The sequence below is a fragment of the Pleurodeles waltl genome, chromosome 9, assembly GCF_031143425.1.
Source record: "Pleurodeles waltl isolate 20211129_DDA chromosome 9, aPleWal1.hap1.20221129, whole genome shotgun sequence".
In the NCBI taxonomy this organism is placed as follows: domain Eukaryota; kingdom Metazoa; phylum Chordata; class Amphibia; order Caudata; family Salamandridae; genus Pleurodeles; species Pleurodeles waltl.
Window position 1 is genome coordinate 623,690,061 of NC_090448.1, and position 23,129 is coordinate 623,713,189.

General features: G+C 46.1%; 1 pseudogene; it reads right to left on the reverse strand.

Annotated features, from left to right (window-relative positions):
• Nucleotides 1-794: 794 nt before the first annotated feature.
• LOC138259768 (nucleoside diphosphate kinase B-like) lies at nt 795-10,741 on the reverse strand (annotated as a pseudogene).
• Between the last annotated feature and the right edge of the window lie 12,388 nt (nt 10,742-23,129).

The window sequence follows — 23,129 nt, forward strand, 5'->3', positions numbered from 1 at the left end:
AAATTATTCTTTGTGTTTGCACTCATTATCTGACAACTGCTTGCTTAGCAGTTTATTACTGATTTGTCTTTTTGGTCTACTTATGTTTTATGCAATACAGTTTATTTTTTCTAATAACTGGTTGTGAAGTCTCCTTTTGTGGTCTCCTGAACAGATTAGGTCAAAAATTAGTCTCTAGGTCACTAAAGACCCTGGTGCGCATCACTGGCACTGCTACAAAGTAATAGAAGGTGTGGTGGTATCAGCATTTTTAAAATATATTGCAAGGGGGTAGGCAGGGGGGGAAGAACAAGGGCTATTGCATCCAGAGGCTCCAGGACAGCTGCAGTGACGTCGGGCTCCTGCCATAGTTCCTGTCAAGGTCTGACCATTCACCCCCCCCACGGTAGCAGAGCATCTCATATTGCCAAGTTAGGCGGTCAGTCTCCAAGTCTTCTGCAGCCATGTGTTAAACCCTCCGCGGGGGAAAGACAGGAGTTGCCCTAGTTCAGTTGGAGAAATGTCTTGGTTCCAGAGATCCAAGAAACCAAAAAAATAGGCAGCTGTTGCGTGGTCTCTCGTACGCTAGGGCGTCATCCACATAAAGCGAGACGGCACCAGTTGGGGCCCCACACAGGACCTTCCCCGTAGCAAGGTTTGTAGCGCACATGCTGTTGTCAGTCTTACCATTGCTGACACATTGAAATACCAATAAAGAACTTTAAAAAATAACTGATCACCCTTTTAAACTTCTGTCTACATTGCACCCAACTAAACAAGAACATGCGAGGTCACAAAACACCCATAAAAGCAAAGACGCCCGGCAAAGTGTTTATTACAAATTGCTTCGAGCTGAGAAATACAAGGCAATAAAAAGCTTAAGGTGCTCCCCCAAGGGAATGATCTTTAAACGAAGAGGCAATGATAGAACCCTTTGCCTCAGTTCCCCTCGTTGATCCATTCGTTGGCACAGCTAGTGTAAGAAATCAGCTCTTCTGGCTTGAACCACAAGTTGATCTCCTTTTTGGCACTTTCCACAGAGTCACTGCCATGGCATATGTTCCTATGGGAGGAAACAGACATTAGAGTGCAAAGAGCAGCACCTACATTTGATGCACACCATTACGACAGTTTGAAGGGTTCACAAAACCGAGGACAGTGCAGATATTAGAAACCTGAAGACTACACATACTGGAAAAAACAGCAAATTGATAGACATGTGGGCTTGGTAAAAACTGCTTTCGATACAAGTAGTTTTAACATCTTGGATGGTTTCGTTCAAGTAACCTGCCTGCATCAGAACAAGATAGGTCCGTGCCCACAGTCAGCAATAAAGGGACTAGGAGGCAGAAGAGATTAATGAGCGTGTATTAATTTACCGTCATCCCACACAAAAAGCTTAAGGTTGGACTACTAGGGAAAGAGTTGAAATAAAAATGGAAAAAACCACACCACAAATAGATAAGCTTTCATTGTTCACTTAACTGAGATGCGATTTGAACGAGCCGGTTTCAAATCAGCCTCGCATGGCAGTCATTTCCATATCAGGCAGGGTTCTAGTCGGGGGGGGGGGCAAACATGGCTGCAAGGCCTCTGCCATGGGAACAGGGGTAATTTGCCTACGTTGTCCCGGAGTCCGTCCGCGCTGCTATGGTTCTGCAAACTGGGCCAAATACGCCCTCAGCAAGTGACTGCGATACATAATCACAGCCCTCATGACTAATTGAAAAGCACGAGCTTAAAACCCAATCACCAGCTCTAGAACCGACTGTTCCAACTCAGTTTACAAAAAGGTACTTTAATCTATGCACAACACAATACTACAAAGGAACTGATCATACAAACACTGGCAATTCTGTTACAACACCTTAAATCGGTCGTCCAATCTCTATGAAAATGGAGCTGTTGGCAGACTGCTAACAGGTGTCTACCTCCCTTCTGGCACTCAGTGGTTAGATCTATCAAGAAGGACCACTGGGAGTGGAGGGGGCAACTTGCTCTCAGCACACTGGATAGTGATAACAGAAGACCAGAGGCAGGCCTCAGCTCAAAATCTTTTTCACGTTGAAAAAAAAAGCTACTCTTAGCAAAAGAGCCAAGTGAATTTCTAACGGAGCCTCATCTACTTTGCCCCCGCTTTAAAGGCGGGGTCTCCTCCATCCAGCTTCGGGAATATGCTTATCTTAGAGGGAAAAGGCTTGTTAAACAAGCAAGTCGACAAAGCCTAAACACTTTACATAAAGCAGGAGATAAAAACAGATGCCCGTTCCCTGTACACATTGTTCCAATCTGCTTACGAGGAGTCTGAAAGGATGGCTGCCACTGAATTATCAAAGTAAATGCCTCTGCAACAAGGAAAACTGAAAAGGAAAAAAGCTGTGTGGGGGCCGGGGGCAGGCGGGTTGGGGTTTAAGGGAGGCCAACCAATCTGGAATCAGAACACACTAGCCAGCAACTGCCAGAAAAGCCCACGAGTAAGCTGCCTTTAACAGACTACAATCGACTAAAACCAACACTCCCATAAATGCAGCACTAGCGCAAATAATGCAAGTCTCCATTGCGTGGTCAGTCTCACCTGCAATTCTTTAAAACTACACACTTTGTATTAAGTCAATCGTGTTCTCGTTTGGAGTGTTTTTTTTTACTGGCCGTGCACTCTGGGGCCAAGGAGACTTTTCCCGGAAAGGGGGGTGGGGGGGGTGGGGGGTGGGAGGGAGAGGAGTAAATGCATTAATTAGTCCTCTGTACCAGAACTGCACATTTTCTTACAGCGGCAATTAATCACATGAGAGCAATGACAAAAATACAGAGGGAAGCCCTCTTCAGGGAAACCTTTTCATCATGTGTTCATATCCACAGGGAGTGAGTGACTCATTTGATGCCCGCAAAGACGTTCCTCCCTGGGCCACATGCACACCATTTTCATCACGTACCTGCCAACATGGACGCAGAAGTCTCCCCGGATGGTCCCAGGCCTGGAATCAACAGGGTTGGTCTCTCCCAGCATTACCCTGCCAGTCTTCACCACATTAAATCCTTCCCAGACCTGAAAAAAGTAAGCAGTAACCTTCAAGCAAAAAATAATTGTCACATGGTCAATTAAACACGACCCATCGTGTTTGTCCACTGGAATTCCACTGCACAGAGCTCCTACTGTACATATTCTACCAGTAAATGTATGGCATTCACGTGGAGTGAATTCTCAAGTTAAACTACCCAAGCAATCACATGGGAAACATTAAAGTTTGTTAGAACTGCAAAACATTATAAGGGTGATTCTAATACATGGTGCTGCTTTTACTCAACTGAATGCGAGACTGAAGAGATGTCCCCGTATGCGCAAGTATCAAGTACAACAGATCAGCTTGCATGGAGGCTCCATCTTACCTGTGCAGTCAATCCGAGCCCCAGTTCCCATGTTTGTCATGTGCTGAATAGTTGCGGAGCAGCATATGCCTACACAAAGGTAGGCAGAGCAGAAATAAATACAGGATTTTGATGCCTGTACTTGCTCTTTTGCTGTCCCTCCCAACTAGAGTACGGATAGCACTCCCCAACATACCCCCCTCCCAAAAGGGAATTAAAACTTGCCAGGGCAAACTTGAAGGAGAAAGTTAGTGGTGATTCAAATAAAGGATCAATGATGCATCTTGCCAGAAAAATCCTTACAAAATTAATTGTGGTGTAGACTGTGGCTGCTCTACAAGTCTCCAAGCATGATATGCATCTGGAAAGACACTGTTCTCTAGCGGAACGTGCACAGACTGCACTGTGCAAGATGGTAAACAGCCATGGAAGACCTAGTCTGTTCTTTGTGGCCAGATGGATGGCTGTTGACAAGTTAAGATTTGGTCATGTGAAAGGCCAGAGTCTGCTGGTAGTCAAGCCAAGTTACTTTGTCCAACTTACCGAGGCTATAAAAAAGGTACATACATAAAAAAAGCTTAACAGTTACATAGGCAAAATAGACATTAAAAATGAAATATAAAATGCATTACTATTTGATGAATTAAAAAAATTCAGTGACCCTATGAAAGTCAGCAGCAGCTCATCCTCATCAAAAGAACCCACATCACACCCCACCTCAAGAAGCCACACTGACTCCCGATCCAGAAGAGATACCAGTTAAAGATGCTGACCCACGCACAAAGCCCTGCACAATGAAGAAACAGCATCCATCAGCAAACTCCTGACCTCTGCTTCCTCACCAATACAACCCCCGATCCACCAACCGACAGAGGAGGCACTCTCTCGCCTGGCTGCCAAGGCGTTGAGCAGCCTTTCACTGCACCTCAGGACCACCCACTCACCCCAGCAATTCTGGAAATAACTCAAGACCTGGATATTTGAGTGAACAAACCATGCAACAGCCAACATCTCCAGCACCTCAAGACGATTTGATGCACTTTAATGTTGATTGATTAACTTCTAAGAAAAGATATACGGCTTAAACTCCCTGCATCTTACGGTTGCAGTTAGAAAGGAGCAAATGCCACAAAATGTCATTAAGAGACTGGAGATGCATCCCAAAGTTTGCTAAAAATCAAGGGTTTTAAAATAGTTTAATAGTGATACAAAAGTAGGGTTTATAGCTTTAAAGAAACAAAATGGCTAAAAGTCTTCTGAGAGCCCATCACAGGGATATGCTGATGTCTGGCACCCCCAGTAGACCAAAGTACTAAGGAAGCTCATTAACATCGACGCAGTATCCACCACCCTGAACCAAAATAGGGATGTGTTCAACTCTCCAGCTACTTTGAGACCAACCAGTTGCTTAATTCAACACAATCTGGATTTCACCCAGGCTACAGCACCAAATGCACACTGGAAGCGCGATACCATTAAAATGACGAGACGCCCATCTGCTGTTCCCAAAACTGGCATTGTTAACACCCAGGTAGTTAAAGTCATACACCGTGCCAAATGAGTGCCCCTTCACCATTAATCTGCAACGTTTTCTGGTCTGGCCCACATGCCATAATGTGAGACTCCCCAAAGCTGGTGACCAGGTCAAGTAAGCCCCCCTTAAGAGTTAAATGATTCAACCAGCAGAGCTCGAAAAATCCACTTGACCACTCGTCTTTTTTGATCAGGTCGAGCTATTCTCATCCCTTTTGGCAAGTTGCCACTGAACAGGTGTTGTGATCAGTTGAAAAGTGGAGGGGCTATAAAAGATGCCTTTAAATAGTGTTATGTCAAATTTGCTCTGTGTTCACAGAGAGGTCAAAAGTCAGATTTTCTTACAATTTATTTTCCTTCTGACTGCAGAGTTCCAGGACTTTGAGGTGAACTGTGGGACCGCCTGCTTAAAATGTAAAAATATAAGGATATAGGATGTCAGGTTTTTCCGAACACATTTAAATGTGTAAGTATATTTCAGTAGTTTGGAAATCCTTTGTTTTGTGCGATGAAAAATATTTCAGTAGGATGAAAATGAATCAGAATACTTTACATGTTGAGGTGCAAAGGATGTTTTCTGAAACAGAATTTTCAGAGATTAATACACTATAGTTTTCAGTAATTAGCAGAGAGGTTATTGGATATTTCTTGGAATGAGCGTGTGTAGATGACAGTATGTTACCACATCATGGTTTAGTAATATATTTATTAAAAACAGAAACACTACTGCCCTGATGGGAATGTTGTTAGTAAACTAAAGTCCTAGGTTATGTGGGCTAGACCTCATGGGTATATGGGCTAGATTCTTGTGATACATGCAGAAAGCTTTAGTCTACTTAAAGACTAGATTGTTTTTGTACTGCAGAAATGCTGAGCTCACATAGGTGCTATCATATGAGATTAAGAACAAGGTGACTAAACTATTTGCCTAGGATCACAATTGGAGACCTGTTTGCGGGTCAAGTACATTACTGTTAGGTGTACGCAATTCCTTGGGGTCTATGCCCCAAGTACTGCATTGCCTGCATAAAGCAGTACCAGTATAGGGACCCCAAGACCATCACTGGATAGTTTGGTTATGGTGGGGCACAGGTTGTTAATATGACAGGTGGGGTCTGAAATAAACCCTTGGTGTACCCTTAGGGGTAAGAGGAGGGAAGGGGTTAACAGTCAAGACATTTTTCCTGTAGAACCAAACCCTCACTACTAAAATTATGTGTGATTAACACACAAAATTCACTAATGCGGCTTCAACCCACAAATCCAACTGCCACAGTTTAGGTCGATTGATAGTCAAACGCTATTGACAAATCCATAACAGCAGCAGCACCTGGCGACAGTATACTTGCCAATAAAGGTTAAAGCACTGCTCCACTGTACCCAGACCCTGGCAGAACCCAAACCGAAAAGGACAAGATTTTGGAATAGTTTGCCCAAGTGTAAGCTATTAAACATCACCCAGGCGATTATTTTGAGAGAGCCACCAATAAGGCCAATATGGAAGGAGGGGAGCATAAACAGGTTATTTGCTAGGTGGTCTTTATCACTGAAACGCCCGCTTACTTAATCCTTCTGGACTTAAGTTATAAAACTTAAGAATCAGCTTAACAGAGTTTGGGTTCTTGAATGTAACCATGTAAGATGCCTGAAGACCTGAACATCAGTGCCTACACAAACTAAGCATAATTCTACTTTCAACATGTAGACTATACAAACTACTGCAACAGATTGCTTCGACACCAATAGATGTGTGCCCACAGGTAATGTAACCAATGACTTTCAATGCTTATGTGCGAGTAGGTGGCACCATATGGTTCTGCAGCAGTTTCAAAGAGCCACACAAGCACTATCCAATGTGCACCAACAACTATTTCTAGGTTCCTGTGCCCCTAGACTGATCCAGAGCTCCACTTCCACCCACATCTTTGACAGACCCCAAGCAGGCTAAAAACAGTGGTCCAAGAAAGTAATTTCCCCAGAAAAAGTCAGGATTCAAGCTGAGCCCCAAACTGCTGGAGACAAATGTGTCATGGACCTAAACGACATGTGCCTCTGGTCCTTGCGCTACATAAACTCAGGCATTAAGTGCAACCTTACGCACCCAAAGACAATCTAGGATCAATAGGCAAAGCTTTAAGTCGCCAGGCTCAAGAGGCTGCATTTGATAGAGGTTCTGCTCTTGATTGCAGTCACGTTTTAGGCCCCGCACAAAGGTAGTCACACTCAAAATCTGCTGGTAGGTTGAAAACATACCATAAGCACAAGAAAGTCAAGCAGGCCTCTATACCTCCACTTAATCTGGCAAGAGACTGCAATATCACGTAAACAATCTGATGTTCTGTCAATCCTTGCAGGCCCCAAATTCCCCAAGCCATCACTGACACAGCAAAAGTTGCTACCTTCAAGTAGGCAGTGAGAACAAATACCTGATCACACCACCCCTGCAGTATTAAATAACTAAAGCACACCCAGTGGTTATGCGGCCAGACTTTCAGCTTCTTCCTTCAAACCAGCTCTGTCAGACAACAGAAGTCAACTTTGGCTCAAACGTGTTCCAGGATCATAGCCAATGTCTTAACACTAACAAGGAGGGGGAAAACCTGGTCTACCCTTCTTTATAAAGGAGGGCTGTATTTTGACTTGCAAAATGCCAAAGGCCTAGATACCTCAGAGCTTGTCTCACTATCTGGTCTAACAGAAAAAAGTGCACAGAGCAGGATAACACCTAGATTTACAGTTGCCTACTCTGGAAGCCAAAGTCAACTGGACTTGCTAAAATACAAGGCAAACTAAATGTGAGCCACTGCTACTATTTAATGATGCCCTTACTGTCATGGCCACTTGGTTCAAGTCATGTTCAGCAGACCTTTGCTTAGACTGTACAAACCAGCTGAGTTTTCTTCTCTTAAGACGCAGAGAAACACCAATCTGAGCGACAGGAAAACAGTTTGGCCTTGAAAGCCTTACTAGCAACCACTAAGGGAAGGCTGGCACATATCTTAACAAGCAACATGTCTAAAGTGGTACAGCAATATGTATGGTGGTGTAGTACATTGTGCCAGGAGGCTATACATCTGAAGTGGCAAGACAAGCATCTTTTTGGTATTCAGCCACCTATCAGTACCTTAATACCAAAGGGAGATGCCAGCTGTAGACAATGAGTGCAGTCTCCAACCAGAAGTCACACAGGGTATTGATTCTGCAAAGGGGGGTGACACCTCATCTCTGGACACCTTTGGGGTGCTCCTGGATGGGATGGTCGGTTCTCTGCGTGTTCCCTCATTTTCCCAGACTTGCTGCCAAAAGTGGGGCTTTGTCCAGGGGGTGGCAACTCCACCAGTTGGAGTTGCCCTGGGGCACTATAACCCAAGGCTTGAGCCTTTGAGGCTCACCAACAGCTGGTACGGCTCCTGCAGGGGAAAGTGTAAAGCACCTCCATCGAGGACAGGCTTTGTTTCTGACCACTGAGAGCACAAAGGCTCCCACCCCATGTGGTCAGAAACATGTCTGAAAGCAACAGGCTGGCAAAGACCAGTCAGTCCAGCTTCAGTAGTTTGGCTAACATACAGGGGGCATCTCTAAAATGCCCCTGGTGCATTTTTTCAATGAACTCCACTGTCATCAGTGGGAGTTCACTGTGCTAAGTTGGATACCAAACTGCTCAGCATTCAGTGAAACCATTTTGGAGCTGTGGAGTTCATAATGACAAACTCCCAGACCCTGTACTCAATGTGGCCACACTGCACTTACAGTGTCCAAGAATTAACTTAGACACTGTAGGGGCATATGGTTCCTGCAGCTATGCCCTCACCTGTGGTATAGTGCACCCTGCCTTAGGGCTGTAGGGGTGTCTTACCTTTTGCCACAGGCAGTAGCTTGTGGGCATGGCACCCTGAAATGGTGGTCATGTCAACTGCCTTGCCTGTTTCTCCCCACCAGCATACACAAGCTGCAAAGGGAGTGTGCATGTGCTTGGTGAGTGAGCCCTTTTGTACCAGGTATACATTTTACAAAGGGAATACCTGTGTGCAAAGGGTGTGCCAATTCTGAAAACAAAGGTACAGATTTTGGGAAAGAACACTGGTGCTGGGACCTGGTTAGCAGGATCCTAGCACACCGTCAATAAAAGTTGGCATCAACACCAGGCGAAAAGTGGGGAGTAGCCATGCCAACAGTGGCACTTTTCTACACATTCATGAAATTCACCTTGAGACCTATCTGACAGGAGGGACTTTAGCCTATTTGGTTCTCAACATGTAAGAGGACCCTCCACCATTGGGTGGTCCCATCCATTCCTAAGATGAGGAATCTTCAGTTTGAAATATCCAGACAATGGTGCTACTTGGTGAATAGTCTAAATGCAGATTCCTCACTGTCCACCCACCTCTACTGAGGTGTCTGCTGATCACCTTAAGGTCCCAAGTTAAGTAGTCGCACCATCACCTGTAAATATATTTTTTCCTTCAAATGTTATATGTGAGGGAATCGAAAAAGATCAAGAAATGATGTCAGCAAGCAGGGGTGGGGCTTATGTGAAGCTCCACAACACTGTATGAAGTCACCATGAAGCCATATAATGCCACCTACTTGTACTCCGGGAGCATTGCTTAAAAAAAGTCTCTGGACCCAGTATGGTGCTAGGGAATATTCTAGAGGAGAAACTTGGCTACAATATTGACTATGAACTAGAAAGAGGTTACCAATGTTAATTACCAATTTATAGAGAGCTAGGGAGGAAACAAAGGGCTAGGACAACATGATGTACAAGTAAAAAGGAGTTCATACTGGTTCAGCTGCAAGACTATTGTGCACTGAAAACCGAGGCAGGCTCATCCAAGAGGATTTACACCAGGTAGTTCCCAGAAACTAGGGCCTGGTTTACCTCAGGGTATAAAACACGGATCTTTTAGGACATACTTTGGTCTTTTCATTCCACATTCTAGGAAGCTGGCTGGAGCTAACTCAAGAATCTTTATTGGTATGAGGAAATTGGAATTATAGGTCAGCACACAAATGCCATTTAAAAAGAAACGTTAAATGGAAGAGTAACTCCATAATTTCAGAGTAGTAGGGATATACACATCATAGACCATTCTACACTCACCATAGGAACAGGGCCAGAGCCCATATATTAAACCAAACCGGAGTAGAAAGGGCGATCCTTCAGGTCAATGTAGTGTTCCTTCAGAAGTTCATCGGAAGCCTGCAAGTGGCAAAGAAACTATTGTTACCTGGGTGATGAGAACTCAACCCTGGTCATGCCAGTGATCTGAGTACAGCAGTTCACACCCAATATCACAGTATATCATTACCCAATTACGGTGTATGCTTAGACCCTATCAATTGTGTACACAAAACGCAAACCAAAGACTACTCTCACCTGCATAAACTTCATTGCCACCATTCAGTATCCCTTCTGCTCAAAGCGCTTGATTATCTCTCCCACCAGGCACCGTTGAACGCCATCTGGCTTGATGCAAATGAAGGTACGTTCCGTAATACCGTTACCAGACATGTTCCTAGAAGAAGGCAAGAGGGTGACAGAAAACTTAACATTGTTCATAATAAGGTGTACATCGAAGTAAACAAATTGGGCTCCCTACACAAGTCAGCTTCAAATCTAAACGTAAACTTCACACAAAAACTAAGGTTTAACAAAAATGCATCAGTCCATTTTTTATCGGACCGAGTTACAAAAAAAAGCACTTCGCAGAAAAAGCAGAAGCTAGCCTATTCAAAAGCACAATTTAAACCACAAAACTGGAGATTCTAGAATAAAGTTAGAGCTGCAGATTAAATAACTTCTAAGGTAGTCTGACTTCTCGATCACTGTAAGGCTATCCCATTATTCAGGCACAGCAAGGAGGCTTCTCTGGAGATCTGACTAGGCTCCCTGATTAAGCAGGTCAGGAGATAACAGGTCTGTTCTGAGTTGTGAAATACACAAATCCTAAAGAGTGACAAATATGTCTCGTACATTCCTCGAACTACTGTGGGGGATAAAGTACCCCCTTCCACACATGAGTATCGTCTGTCACTGCGGATTACAATGGACAGAGAAAGGAGGCTGAAGAATGAGGTGAATTGCAATATCCTTCTAATGTATTAGAAAGGTTGTTATTCCTTATAATACATCTTCAAACCATCACCCCTCCCACAAACCACTTGCATCACTGGTATCTTGCACTTGTGTATATTACAGACATGGATAAAGCATCACCTGCACTGCAAACGTGTTTGCAAAAATAAAATTCTAATTCAAATCAGATTAAGAATGTTATGACTCAGATTGTGTGGATACATGCAGAGATCTGATTGTTCTGGTCATTCTATACCATGGAAAAACACGGTGCCATAAATACCTTTCCACTGGTCACATTGTTATTCAAAAAAGATCAGAAGACGGCGCTGAATGATGTTCCCGATGGCATGCCTTTCACCTTGGCTGCTCGCACCATATTGAGGTCAGAATTCAACTGCAATAACTTAGTTGAGCAGATACATTATTTCTTAATTACAGGTGAACGAAAGACTACTCCATTGTCGTACATTATATGGATATTTCAAGTCACCAAGGAGATCCTTGATCATGTAAAACAAGAAAGCAGATGCTGTTCCATTATAAGTTCACATAACTCACGGTGACATGCAATAGCCTTCTAATGTATTAGAAGATACTTTATTCCTTGTAAGTACGGCCACACCATCACCCTTCCCACAAAATGCTTAAATCCTCAGCGTTGCTCTTCATATGAAAGAACGCCCGTAAACGTAATTGCGCTATCTAGTGCCAAATAAACACCAAAATGCAGTTAAGATATGTTGCTTAAGGATGCTGGAATTCGTTTAATACAAGTCAGATTTAAAAAAAGTTGTAGCTCAGAATGTCCAAGCCTGCAGAGATTGTTTTCCCTATAATTACACAAAACATTAAAAAATTTCCATAAGTATTCCCTTTCTGCTCATCGAGCAGATATAAACAGCAGAAGGAAAAAAACTGTTTCGTATTTGAATCTGCATCTTTATACACCGTTTCCTGAAATTCCCCTGGGCTGCTGGATCTGGCCGGAGACCCCGACATCGGAACTAAAAAGGCCCTTAGTTATTGCACTTTAGGCAACTTCATGCCTTCCTTGCAAGGGGCTGAGCTAGAACGTGCCTGCAACAAACAAATCGGAGATTGGCTTTTATACATGGATTATGTACTCTTCCATGTATTCTAAAAATATCAAACCAACTGAGAACAGAACACACTGCAGCTAAACGAGAATCAAGACTATGGCAAATAAGTTTCAGGAAGAAAAAACCCTCAAAGGCATAACAATCCTTTAGGTTCTACATCCTAGGTGCACTTCCTGAAGAGTAGATTTCCTCAAACCTAGCATTTCAGAAATGTTGCACCGGATCAGGCATCCAAAACAAACGTTTCAAGGGCAAATACAAACATTAGTCACACATACATATTAAAATAATAATGGAGAGATGACGTTAAGCAGGACGAAGGCTCAGAAAAGCGTGAGGTTGCACAAGATTAGTAGCTCTGAACAGATGTGGGACTTAACGAGCAGGTACACAAGGAAACTGTTTACAAGCCCAACACAAAGAGCTGATACTCTTTACTTTGATTAATCTCGTTCTGCAGGAGCCATCTATAACCTTCTCATGGGAAATGCTGCCAAGTTACATTTCTGAGTCACCGTGAACCTTTAAGAACTGTTGACCAGCTGATATCTGGTTCCAACCAGAAGTAGGGATTAAGCAGCCGCAGACAAATAAACCGTTGTGTAAAATGAATGTTTACTGGACCCGTGTTGTGTTGCATGTGCGCTTCTTTATAGTGGAGTCCCACTAAACACCCTACTTTCGGCAAAATGACGAGCTTAGTCCATTTATAATAGATAATGTTTCTGGAGAAAATATGACTTCGGGTTAACATGAGCTCATCTTTACTACATCACATTTTCTATATAAACTCGCCGCACTTGGCTTGTAGAAGACATGCTATTGGCCTACTGAAACTGACTACAAAATTACATCCATTTTGCTCCCAAGAAATGATTTTTTTTATCCGACACTTAACACGCTGCGCTTGCAGGGTATCATTTCACAACTGTGCAAATGGTCATTACCATAGAAGCACGCAAATACACATCAGCATGCGGGCAGGCTTCCCGACACATCAGTCCTTGACAGTAGGTGGCACACCCGTCTGGGAAACACGCCAGTCCGTCGTAATTATTTCCCTTCAAAACGTAGCTATACTTTCTCCGCATGCCGCCGATGGCTTCTGCAGGCAGCGAGACTCAATGTTATCTCTGAAGACGAGGGGGTTGGGCGGTCTCGAAGGCAAGGATTACTTCAATGCACTAATCCTGGCTGCCCGATTTCACCCACACAAAACGCTTTATAAACCGTAAACTCTAGCTGAGATTTGATCCCCGGGGAGAGAAGGCACGAAAATCATGTCGCTTGTCCTGCCACCACTACTTCACTTGCAGTCACAGCGGGCCACCGTTACCACAACTTCATAGCCACAGAGCCGTGGAAGCGCAGGGTCGAGCCAGAACACGATACCAGTCTTCAGTGTAACTTAACAGTTTGTCCGCTAGTCAATTATAAGTCCATAGTAGACATTTGTGTACTACACAAGCAGTTTATACAATATTCCTAACTCGAACCTAGAAGCTGAAAATGGCATCAACAACGGTAAATCATTATGCTGCAGCATTCAGGGCTTCCTAAGAAAGAAAAGTGCTAACGTGAGAAGACCCGATACGAGGATGTCACTCATTCAAACAGGAGCTACAGGAAGACTGGAAGGCCCCTCCTATAAACACAACATGTAATCTGTGGGTAGGGCCATCCTTAAACTGCCATGTTTACTGAAATTATATTTTTACAGAAAAAAAGTTGATGCAAGACCCTTCTTTCGGATAACTACATAGTAATGCATCTGGACGGCACAATTAGATAAGGTGCATTCAGAAGAAACCCCCATAAAACATATTACAAAGTTCCTGAGACTATCCGTTCGTTGCTATGCATAGTGCCATATACATAACCCCTTGTCCCTGTCGGTTTATGCTAGACTTTTATAAATCGGGAACTCTTACTCACCCCCACTATATACACTCAATAAAAGACGAGAGCATTCGATATTTCACCCTTCCCCGCCAAAAAACAAAAAAAAAAAACTTTCTTACTGTAACAAACCTGTTCCAACTCCGATCCACACAAGCTCTCAAACTCTTATTGGGCACTTGAACGTGCCACCAGAACTTAAAAAATAATCCATTATTTTGAGAATCAATCTACACCACCACCAAAAGAAAAAAACTACGTAAACCTTCAACCCACTTCGATTTCTTCCTTAGACTTCTGTCCTTGCTCATTCGATATGACGTCCCATTTAAACCCAAACAGCTGATCATTTAAAATATAATGTAAACTGAAATAAAGTATTTAGACGAAAATCACTATATACACCAACAGGTGGCCAATCACTAATAGCAGTGCGATATATTCCGTAAAAAGCTAGCAGAACAGAACACCGGTGAATCATCACGGAAATGCGTGCGTTAAACATCTACCACTACTAATGGCAAAATAGGGCTCCTCAGAAGGAAGCGGGTGCAATGGATAGTGCGAAGCTACAAGTCTCCATATATTACAAATACAAAAAATATGGGATAAAAAGTAAGCCTGCACTCCGCCTACCATTTCGGAACGCGGCAAAGGCCAACCACCTCCCTACCACCCAAGATTAGATAACCGCAGCCAGCATCATGAAAGATGAGGACAAAAAAAATATACATATATCAGGAAGCGGGCTCAGCTATCCGGAAACATGGAGCCAGGTTATGGCCATGCATCCATTTCAACGGGTCATGGTACACAAAGGGAGCGCGGGTCCACGTATAGAGAAGCGGTTACGCTCAGCCGAAGAAAAGTCATCGCCGCACCGTGAAAGTGTTTAACCTTAAAGGGTGGTAGGTACGTGTACGGCAATTACAATTGAAGACTAGGGAGTGCGTGGAGGGAGAGGAGTTGAGGAGGCTCCGAAGAACTGGGGAAAGGAAAGAAGTGTTGCTGGAAACTGGATTCTAAACTCTGTTGTACCTGCTGCAGGAGTGCTAGATTTCCTCCGTTGATGGAAGCAGCGGTGGGCGAAGGAGAGCAAAAGTGAGTGGGAGAGGCAACCGGAAGTTATATACTGCCTGTGAGCTGCCGGCATCGTTTCGCCGGTTCCCATTGGCTCACTTGAGATGCTGCCTTTCCCCCTTCCGCCATCTTATTGGCTGGGGACGCGTGACTGTAGCCACGCCCACGTGTCGCTTTACACCCTGAGGGAGGAGCAGGATATGATCAGCAGCAAGGGGAGAGAGAGACTACTTCCCATTAGAGCAGTGGTCTTCAAACTTTTTAATGTTGCGCCCCCCCAGTTGAAAAATAAAAATCATTGGGCCCCCCTTGAGAATTTTTCACAATTATTTTAGAAAGATGGCAATGCTTAAATAGGTCTACACCTATTTAAACATTGCAGTTAAGTACTGTTACCTTTTTTAAACTGCAATAACATGCTTTTGCTTAAAACAAAGGCATGTTAGCTGTATAATATTTCTTTTGACCAGAGTTTGGCGCCCCCCCCTGGGATCACTTGAGGCCCCCCAAGGGGGGCCCGCCCCCCAGTTTGAAGACCTCTGCATTAGAGAAATATTCCTTACCGTCTACCAAAGACTAGGTAACAAAGACGTCAGGTCCAATCTAAGTGCGCTATGTCCAAGTTCACCTTCAGCGCCGGTAACAGCAGCTGCTGTAGTTGCTATGAAATTCTGTTGGTTCTGTGTTGTCTCTTAGTTCAAAATATTGCTATGAAATTCGTATATCTGTTGGTTCTGTGTTGTTTCGTATTACAAAATGCTGTCCATTATTGGTATCCCTGGTCAGTTTCGAGGCTTGGCATAGGGGTTGCAAGGTGTGTTCTTAAGCGCCGTTCTGCTGGTGGGGGCTGGCTTCGGTGTTGGTGGATGGTGTAGAGGTTTGACAGAGAGTGTTATGCTGGGAATTCTGCTGGCGGTGGGTCTGGAAACCTTGTGATAAGGCTGATTAGTCCATTTGGGAGCTCTGACTTCTTTCTGGTGGTCTACGGGCTGGCGTTACATAACTGTGTTCCTACAGTATTTCAGGTAACATCTTCATCCCAGTCTTTACTTCCTCCCTGTAGTGTTGGGGGCCCTAGGCTCTCATGCTGTGGAAGTAAGGTGACACAGACTCATATTTTGGGTTCATGAAACTGGTCTCAGTGCGCCCGGCATCTTTATTTGCAAGGTCACCTGACTGGTGACCCCTGTGATGGATGGGTGTGGGGTGAGCGTGGAAGCCAGCCCTCAGCAGAGTGGCTGTTGGAAACACTAGAACGTGTCCTGCAGGACATACATCCTGTAGGAGGCTGGACTGGCTTGTAGTGAGTACCAAGGGGTACTTACACCTTGCACCAGGCCCAGGTATCCCTTATTAGTGTATAGGGTGTCTAGCAGCTTAGGCTGATAGATAATGGTAGCTTAGCAGAGCAGCTTAGGCTGAACTAGGAGACGTGTGAAGCTACTACAGTACCACAAGTGTCACTTGCACAATATCATAAGAAAACACAATACACAGTTATACTAAAAATAAAGGTACTTTATTTTTATGACAATATGCCAAAGTATCTCAGAGTGTACCCTCAGTGAGAGGATAGGAAATATACACAAGATATATGTACACAATACCAACAATATGCAGTATAGTCTTAGAAAACAGTGCAAACAATGTATAGTTACAATAGGATGCAATGGGGACACATAGGGATAGGGGCAACACAAACCATATACTCCAAAAGTGGAATGCGAACCACGAATGGACCCCAAACCTATGTGACCTTGTAGAGGGTCGCTGGGACTATTAGAAAATAGTGAGGGTTAGAAAAATAGCCCACCCCAAGACCCTGAAAAGTGAGTGCAAAGTGCACTAAAGTTCCCCCAAGGACATAGAAGTCGTGATAGAGGAATAATGCCGGAAAGACACAAACCAGCAATGCAACAACAATGGATTTCCAGTCGAGGGTACCTGTGGAACAAGGGGACCAAGTCCAAAAGTCACAAGCAAGTCGGAGATGGGCAGATGCCCAGGAAATGCCAGCTGTGGGTGCAAAGAAGCTTCTACTGGACAGAAGAAGCTGAGGTTTCTGCAGGAACGAAAAGGGCTAGAGACTTCCCCTTTGGTGGACGGATCCCACTCGCCGTGGAGAGTCGTGCAGAAGTGTTTTCCCGCCGAAAGAATGCCAACAAGCCTTGCTAGCTGCAAATTGTGCGGTTAGCATTTTTGGATGCTGCTGTGGCCCAGGAGGGACCAGGAGGTCGCAAATTGGACCAGGAGGTAGAGGGGACGTCGAGCAAGACAAGGAGCCCTCTTAGCAGCAGGTAGCCACCGGAGAAGTGCCAAAAACAGGCACTACGAGGATGCGTGAAACGGTGCTCACCCGAAGTTACACAAAGGAGTCCCACGTCGCCCGAGACCAACTTAGAAAGTCGTGCAATGCAGGTTAGATTGCCGTGGAACCAGGCTTGGCTGTGCACAAAGGATTTCCGCCGGAAGTGCACAGGGGCCGGAGTAGCTGCAAAAGTCGTGGTTACCAACAATGCAGTCTGGCGTGGGGAGGCAAGGACTTACCTCCACCAAACTTGGACTGAAGACTCACTGGACTGTGGGAGTCACTTGGACAGAGTTGCTGGATTCAAGGGACCTCGCTCGTCGTGCTGAGAGGAGACCCAAGGGACCGGTAATGCAGATTTTTGGTGCCTGCGGTTGCAGGGGGAAGATTCCGTCGACCCACGGGAGATTTCTTCGGAGCTTCTAGTGCAGAGAGGAGGCAGACTACCCCCACAGCATGCACCACCAGGAAAACAGTCGAGAAGGCGGCAGGATCAGCGTTACAGAGTTGCAGTAGTCGTCTTTGCTACTATGTTGCAGTTTTGCAGGCTTCCAGCGCGGTCAGCAGTCGATTCCTTGGCAGAAGGTGAAGAGAGAGATGCAGAGGAACTCTGATGAGCTCTTGCATTCGTTATCTAAAGTTTCCCCAGAGACAGAGACCCTAAATAGCCAGAAAAGAGGGTTTGGCTACCTAGGAGAGAGGATAGGCTAGCAACACCTGAAGGAGCCTATCAGAAGGAGTCTCTGACGTCACCTGGTGGCACTGGCCACTCAGAGCAGTCCAGTGTGCCAGCAGCACCTCTGTTTCCAAGATGGCAGAGGTCTGGAGCACACTGGAGGAGCTCTGGACACCTCCCAGGGGAGGTGCAGGTCAGGGGAGTGGTCACTCCCCTTTCCTTTGTCCAGTTTCGCGCCAGAGCAGGGCTAAGGGGTCCCCTGAACCGGTGTAGACTGGCTTATGCAGAATTGGGCACATCTGTGCCCAAGAAAGCATTTCCAGAGGCTGGGGGAGGCTAATCCTCCCCTGCCTTCACACCATTTTCCAAAGGGAGAGGGTGTAACACCCTCTCTCAGAGGAAGTCCTTTGTTCTGCCATCCTGGGACAAGCCTGGCTTGACCCCAGGAGGGCAGAAACCTGTCTGAGGGGTTGGCAGCAGCAGCAGCTGCAGTGAAACCCCAGGAAAGGCAGTTTAGCAGTACCAGGGTCTGTGCTACAGACCACTGGGATCATGGGATTGTGCCAACTATGCCAGGATGGCATAGAGGGGGCAATTCCATGATCATAGACATGTTACATGGCTATATTCGGAGTTACCATTGTGAAGCTACATATAGGTAGTGACCTATATGTAGTGCACCCGTGTAATGGTGTCCCCGCACTCACAAAGTCCGGGGAATTGGCCCTGAACAATGTGGGGGCACCTTGGCTAGTGCCAGGGTGCCCTCACACTAAGTAACTTTGCACCTAACCTTTACCAGGTAAAGGTTAGACATATAGGTGACTTATAAGTTACTTAAGTGCAGTGTAAAATGGCTGTGAAATAACGTGGATGTTATTTCACTCAGGCTGCAGTGGCAGGCCTGTGTAAGAATTGTCAGAGCTCCCTATGGGTGGCAAAAGAAATGCTGCAGCCCATAGGGATCTCCTGGAACCCCAATACCCTGGGTACCTCAGTACCATATACTAGGGAATTATAAGGGTGTTCCAGTAAGCCAATGTAAATTGGTAAAATTGGTCACTAGCCTGTTAGTGACAATTTGAAAGAAATGAGAGAGCATAACCACTGAGGTTCTGGTTAGCAGTGCCTCGGTGAGACAGTTAGGCACCACACAGGGAACACATACATATAGGCCACAAACTTATGAGCACTGGGGTCCTGACTAGCAGGGTCCCAGTGACACATAACAAACATACTGAAAACATAGGGTTTTCACTATGAGCACTGGGCCCTGGCTAGCAGGATCCCAGTGAGACAGTGAAAACACCCTGACATACACTCACAAACAGGCCAAAAGTGGGGGTAACAAGGCTAGAAAGAGGCTACTTTCTCACACATCCCTCCCAAACTTTATTGAAAAAGCAAACGAACACCAACCTGTGGGAGAGAAAACATCAACAATAAACAATCACGAGTCTCTTCAGGCAGTCCACCGGACGTGCTGCATGGAACTGGTACAGCTGGGCGCTTGGCATCACGGCACACCTCCGTTGTTTAACCAGCCCGCGCTGGACACGAATGGCAGCGCTGATGACGTCCGGAATACTTAAGTCACCTGTCCACAACATCACACTTAGTTTGGAGACTGTCGGTCCTGTCCCGCCTGGGCTCGCAGTGCTAGAGTCTATGTACGTTTGATGCAAGTGCATCAGGATCAGTGGGGAGTCCACTTTAAGGATCTCTGGAAGGCATTCCAGCTCCAGGGATGGCACACCTCCAAAGACTTCGGATGACCTGGATAAAGAGGCGGCGTCCTTGAAGGCCTTGGTGCTTCCTGACGTCCATTGGCAGAGCAGCGTCAGGCTTCCCTCTCGTGCCAGAACTCCATCGGAGAGGAGTCTCCTCGAGGCCCTTTGGTGGGCTGCCACGGGAATGTGTGGACTGTGCCATGCCTATCGCAGGTCAAGCGAAGGATTTGCTGAGGAACTGCCCACAGGACCACAACCCGGTTGTGCATGGAGCCACAAGGGTGGGTGTCGCAGGGTTGGTGTGCTCAGGACTCAGGTGCTCTGGCCTCAGTGCAATAGTCTTTGCCTCAGTGCAATAGTCTTTGGGTGACCAGTCTCTGCCTGTGACCTTCGTGCGTCCTGGTGCAGGACGTGGAGCTGCCTCAGACATCTCTTGTGGCAGGATTACTCTCTCACTGGAATCTCTTGAGGCCCTTATTCCTGAATTGCCACAGGACCGCATGGGCTGTGTGGGCCATTGGTATGCCACGCCAGGGAGGTCTCTGTGCAAATCCGAACAGGGTCACGACCAAACCTTCTTCAACCCCAAGGGTGGATGGTCCAGATCGCTGAATGTGCTCTCTTCGGCAGGTGTCCGGTTCACAGGGGCTCATGGCAGGTGTTTGGTTGGTCAGACTCCGATGGTGCCAGGGATGCCTTGTCAGCTTCTGATCTTCTTGCTGACTTTGGCTCCATTCGGGTGGTGCTATGCTCCTCAGGTGTTTTGCGTGATGCACCTCATAAAGATGTCGATCTTGCTACATCTTGTGAAGATCAACAGGTGGTGGTGTCTTCCATGGCAAAAGGATGACTTGAGGGACTTCGTGGCCACTCATGGTTCTTGCGTGGCGTGTGCAATTGGTAACAGGGATGCCATCTTGGTCAAGCAGCCGGTGACCGGAGGCAGGACGGTCGAGCTGGTAAGCGTGGGGCCTGGACGCGGTTTACGCACACTGGCAGTTTAGAGTTGGTCCACCAGCGGAGCTATCTCCAGTGACGTCTGTTCACCCAGGTGGCTGGCTTGTGGTGATGGATACCCTCTTGTCTGTTAGCACTAGTCCTGTCGCTCTTCTCCCTTTCGCACCTGTGGTGGTGTTGATCTTCGGTGTGACTGGTCTTCCACACCCTTCTTGTCTGATCCTACACGTTGTGGCGTCGGGCCACATTCTCCTTTCCTCTTTTCCTAATGTAGTGTTGCACCACAAGTTGCGCTGCATGGACCTTTCACTGAGTTGGGTTGCACCTCAGCCGGTGCGTCGTCTTCTGTCGCAGCCTCTCGCAGGCTGGGTTCTGTCTGTAGGACTTGATCCGCTCTCCTTGCAGACCTTGTTCGTTCCCGCGATCTTCTTGGTGGTCCGGTCCATGACTCGAGTGTCACCTTTCTCTTCCTTCTCTTCGCTCGAAGGCACAGTGTTTGCGCCTCGAGACTGCTGTTGCAGTGCTTGCTCCTGCCTCCGTCTGCTTGGCAGGGCTGGTCAGTTATGCTGACCTGCTGAACAATGGGCCAACGATGGCCATCCTGTGCCGGCACGGCCTCTTCTGCTTGGCATTGGGTCACGCTCTCTGAGGGCTCACTGTCTCTCGGGCTCCTGCCCGTGGTGTCAGGTTCACCAGCATAGCCCTCTGCACACCTCTGACATTGTCCCTTGCCTCCTGTGCGCTTTTGCTGGTGTCTTATATGCTCACTGTTCTCTATGCCGGTGGCGTCCGTTCATCACCGGGGCTTGCGGTGCCATTTTCTCGACTGCGGTTGCAGTGGGCAACCACTAGGGGGAGTGTGCGCAACACACTTTGTTCCCCCTCGCTTGCACTGTTCTTGACTGCCAGATGTTGTTTTTCGCTGGGCGCTTGACAGCTTTCGTTGGTGCAGCTTGCTACCTTTGCGGTATTTGTTGCTGTTTTGACCTTATCCCTGGGTAGGTGTACCCGGATGACTGATGGGTAATGAGCCCTTACATGGGATATAGAGAGAGTAATAAGGTTTTTTTACAATATAGCTTTAACAGGTCATTGCAGGAAGGCGGGGACTCATCAGATATGGGGGTGGGATGAGAAAAAATCAGTGAGGCAGTAATGCTGTTTGTATGTATCGAATGCATACGTATTCTATCACAGGACTGGAGGCTCCGATTATGCTTCTCTTTCTATGCTTCAACTTTTCAGCAGCCAGTCAAAACAAAGTTTATAATCAGCAACGCATTCCATGACCATGTACATCTCACATGACCAGCCATAGAGCCCTAATCCTATATAACTCTAATGAGACATAAAACCTCCTCTTTCTTTGCTGCTCTGCAGCCAGTTAAGTACCTCAGTCTTATTGTAGACGTGCTTGGTATGCAGTTTCACTCTTAACTTTAAATTTGTTCAGCACATGCGCAAGCTGCACAGCATTGCAACGGATTCTTTGGGGAGCGTTTACCCTCCCTGCGAGGAGCGCTCGCTTTTTCTCGGGAGAGAAGACTGAGGATGCGTGTTATCACTAACGCGCTGTCCTCGTTCTAGTTCAGGTGCTCAGGGCCTCGCACACATGAGCGATCTGCTGTCTTCTGTCGGCAAGGATTTGTTAGTGCATCAGAACACAGGAGAGACATGTATTCCAGTCTCAGACCTCACAATTTGTTTGGCTTTCCGCTTATGCCCGGTTGTGCTCCTTCCTGGACTGTAATAATAATAATTTAGGCTCTGTCTAATAATAATATATTTATATATTTGTGTAAAGGAAGGTCTCCCTCAACACTTTATTTTTCTTTGGGTTTTTCACCCATATCCTTGGGTTTTTCCCTTGGATTAATCCTGCCTTGGGGAAATGTGTCCATTATTGCCTCCCCACTTCTCTTTAAAGTTTATTTGTTGGCAGAAGCTCTCTGCTCCCTGAAGATCACTGCTCTTGCTACTTTTGTGCCCTCTTTCTCCATTATGGCTGATAATGAGGAAGATTCTGGGGAAGGTACTTACTCTGATGACCCTGTGGGGTCCTTCAAGCAAGACCTAGTCTGTGCACTTGACACTGGGGTGTGCCACACAGTCAATGTGGCCTTGGCTCAGGCTATCCTGCCTGTTAAGCATCACTTATTGGGCTTCGCTGAACAGGGCTTGCTCCCTAATACTGCGTCTTGCAACTATGATGACTTTTCTTTTCCTGAAGAGCCTCTCAGCTCAAATTCAGATACTAACTGCCCATGATGCCGATTTTAAACAGTTGGTGAGGTCCTTGGCTAAGGACCATGACTATTCCTCCTCTCAGTCAGTCCCAGCCAGGGAAAGTGCTAAGGGCGATACCGACTCTTCTTCCTCACAGAGGCCCGAGGAGGAAACTGATTCCCCTCCCCCTGTA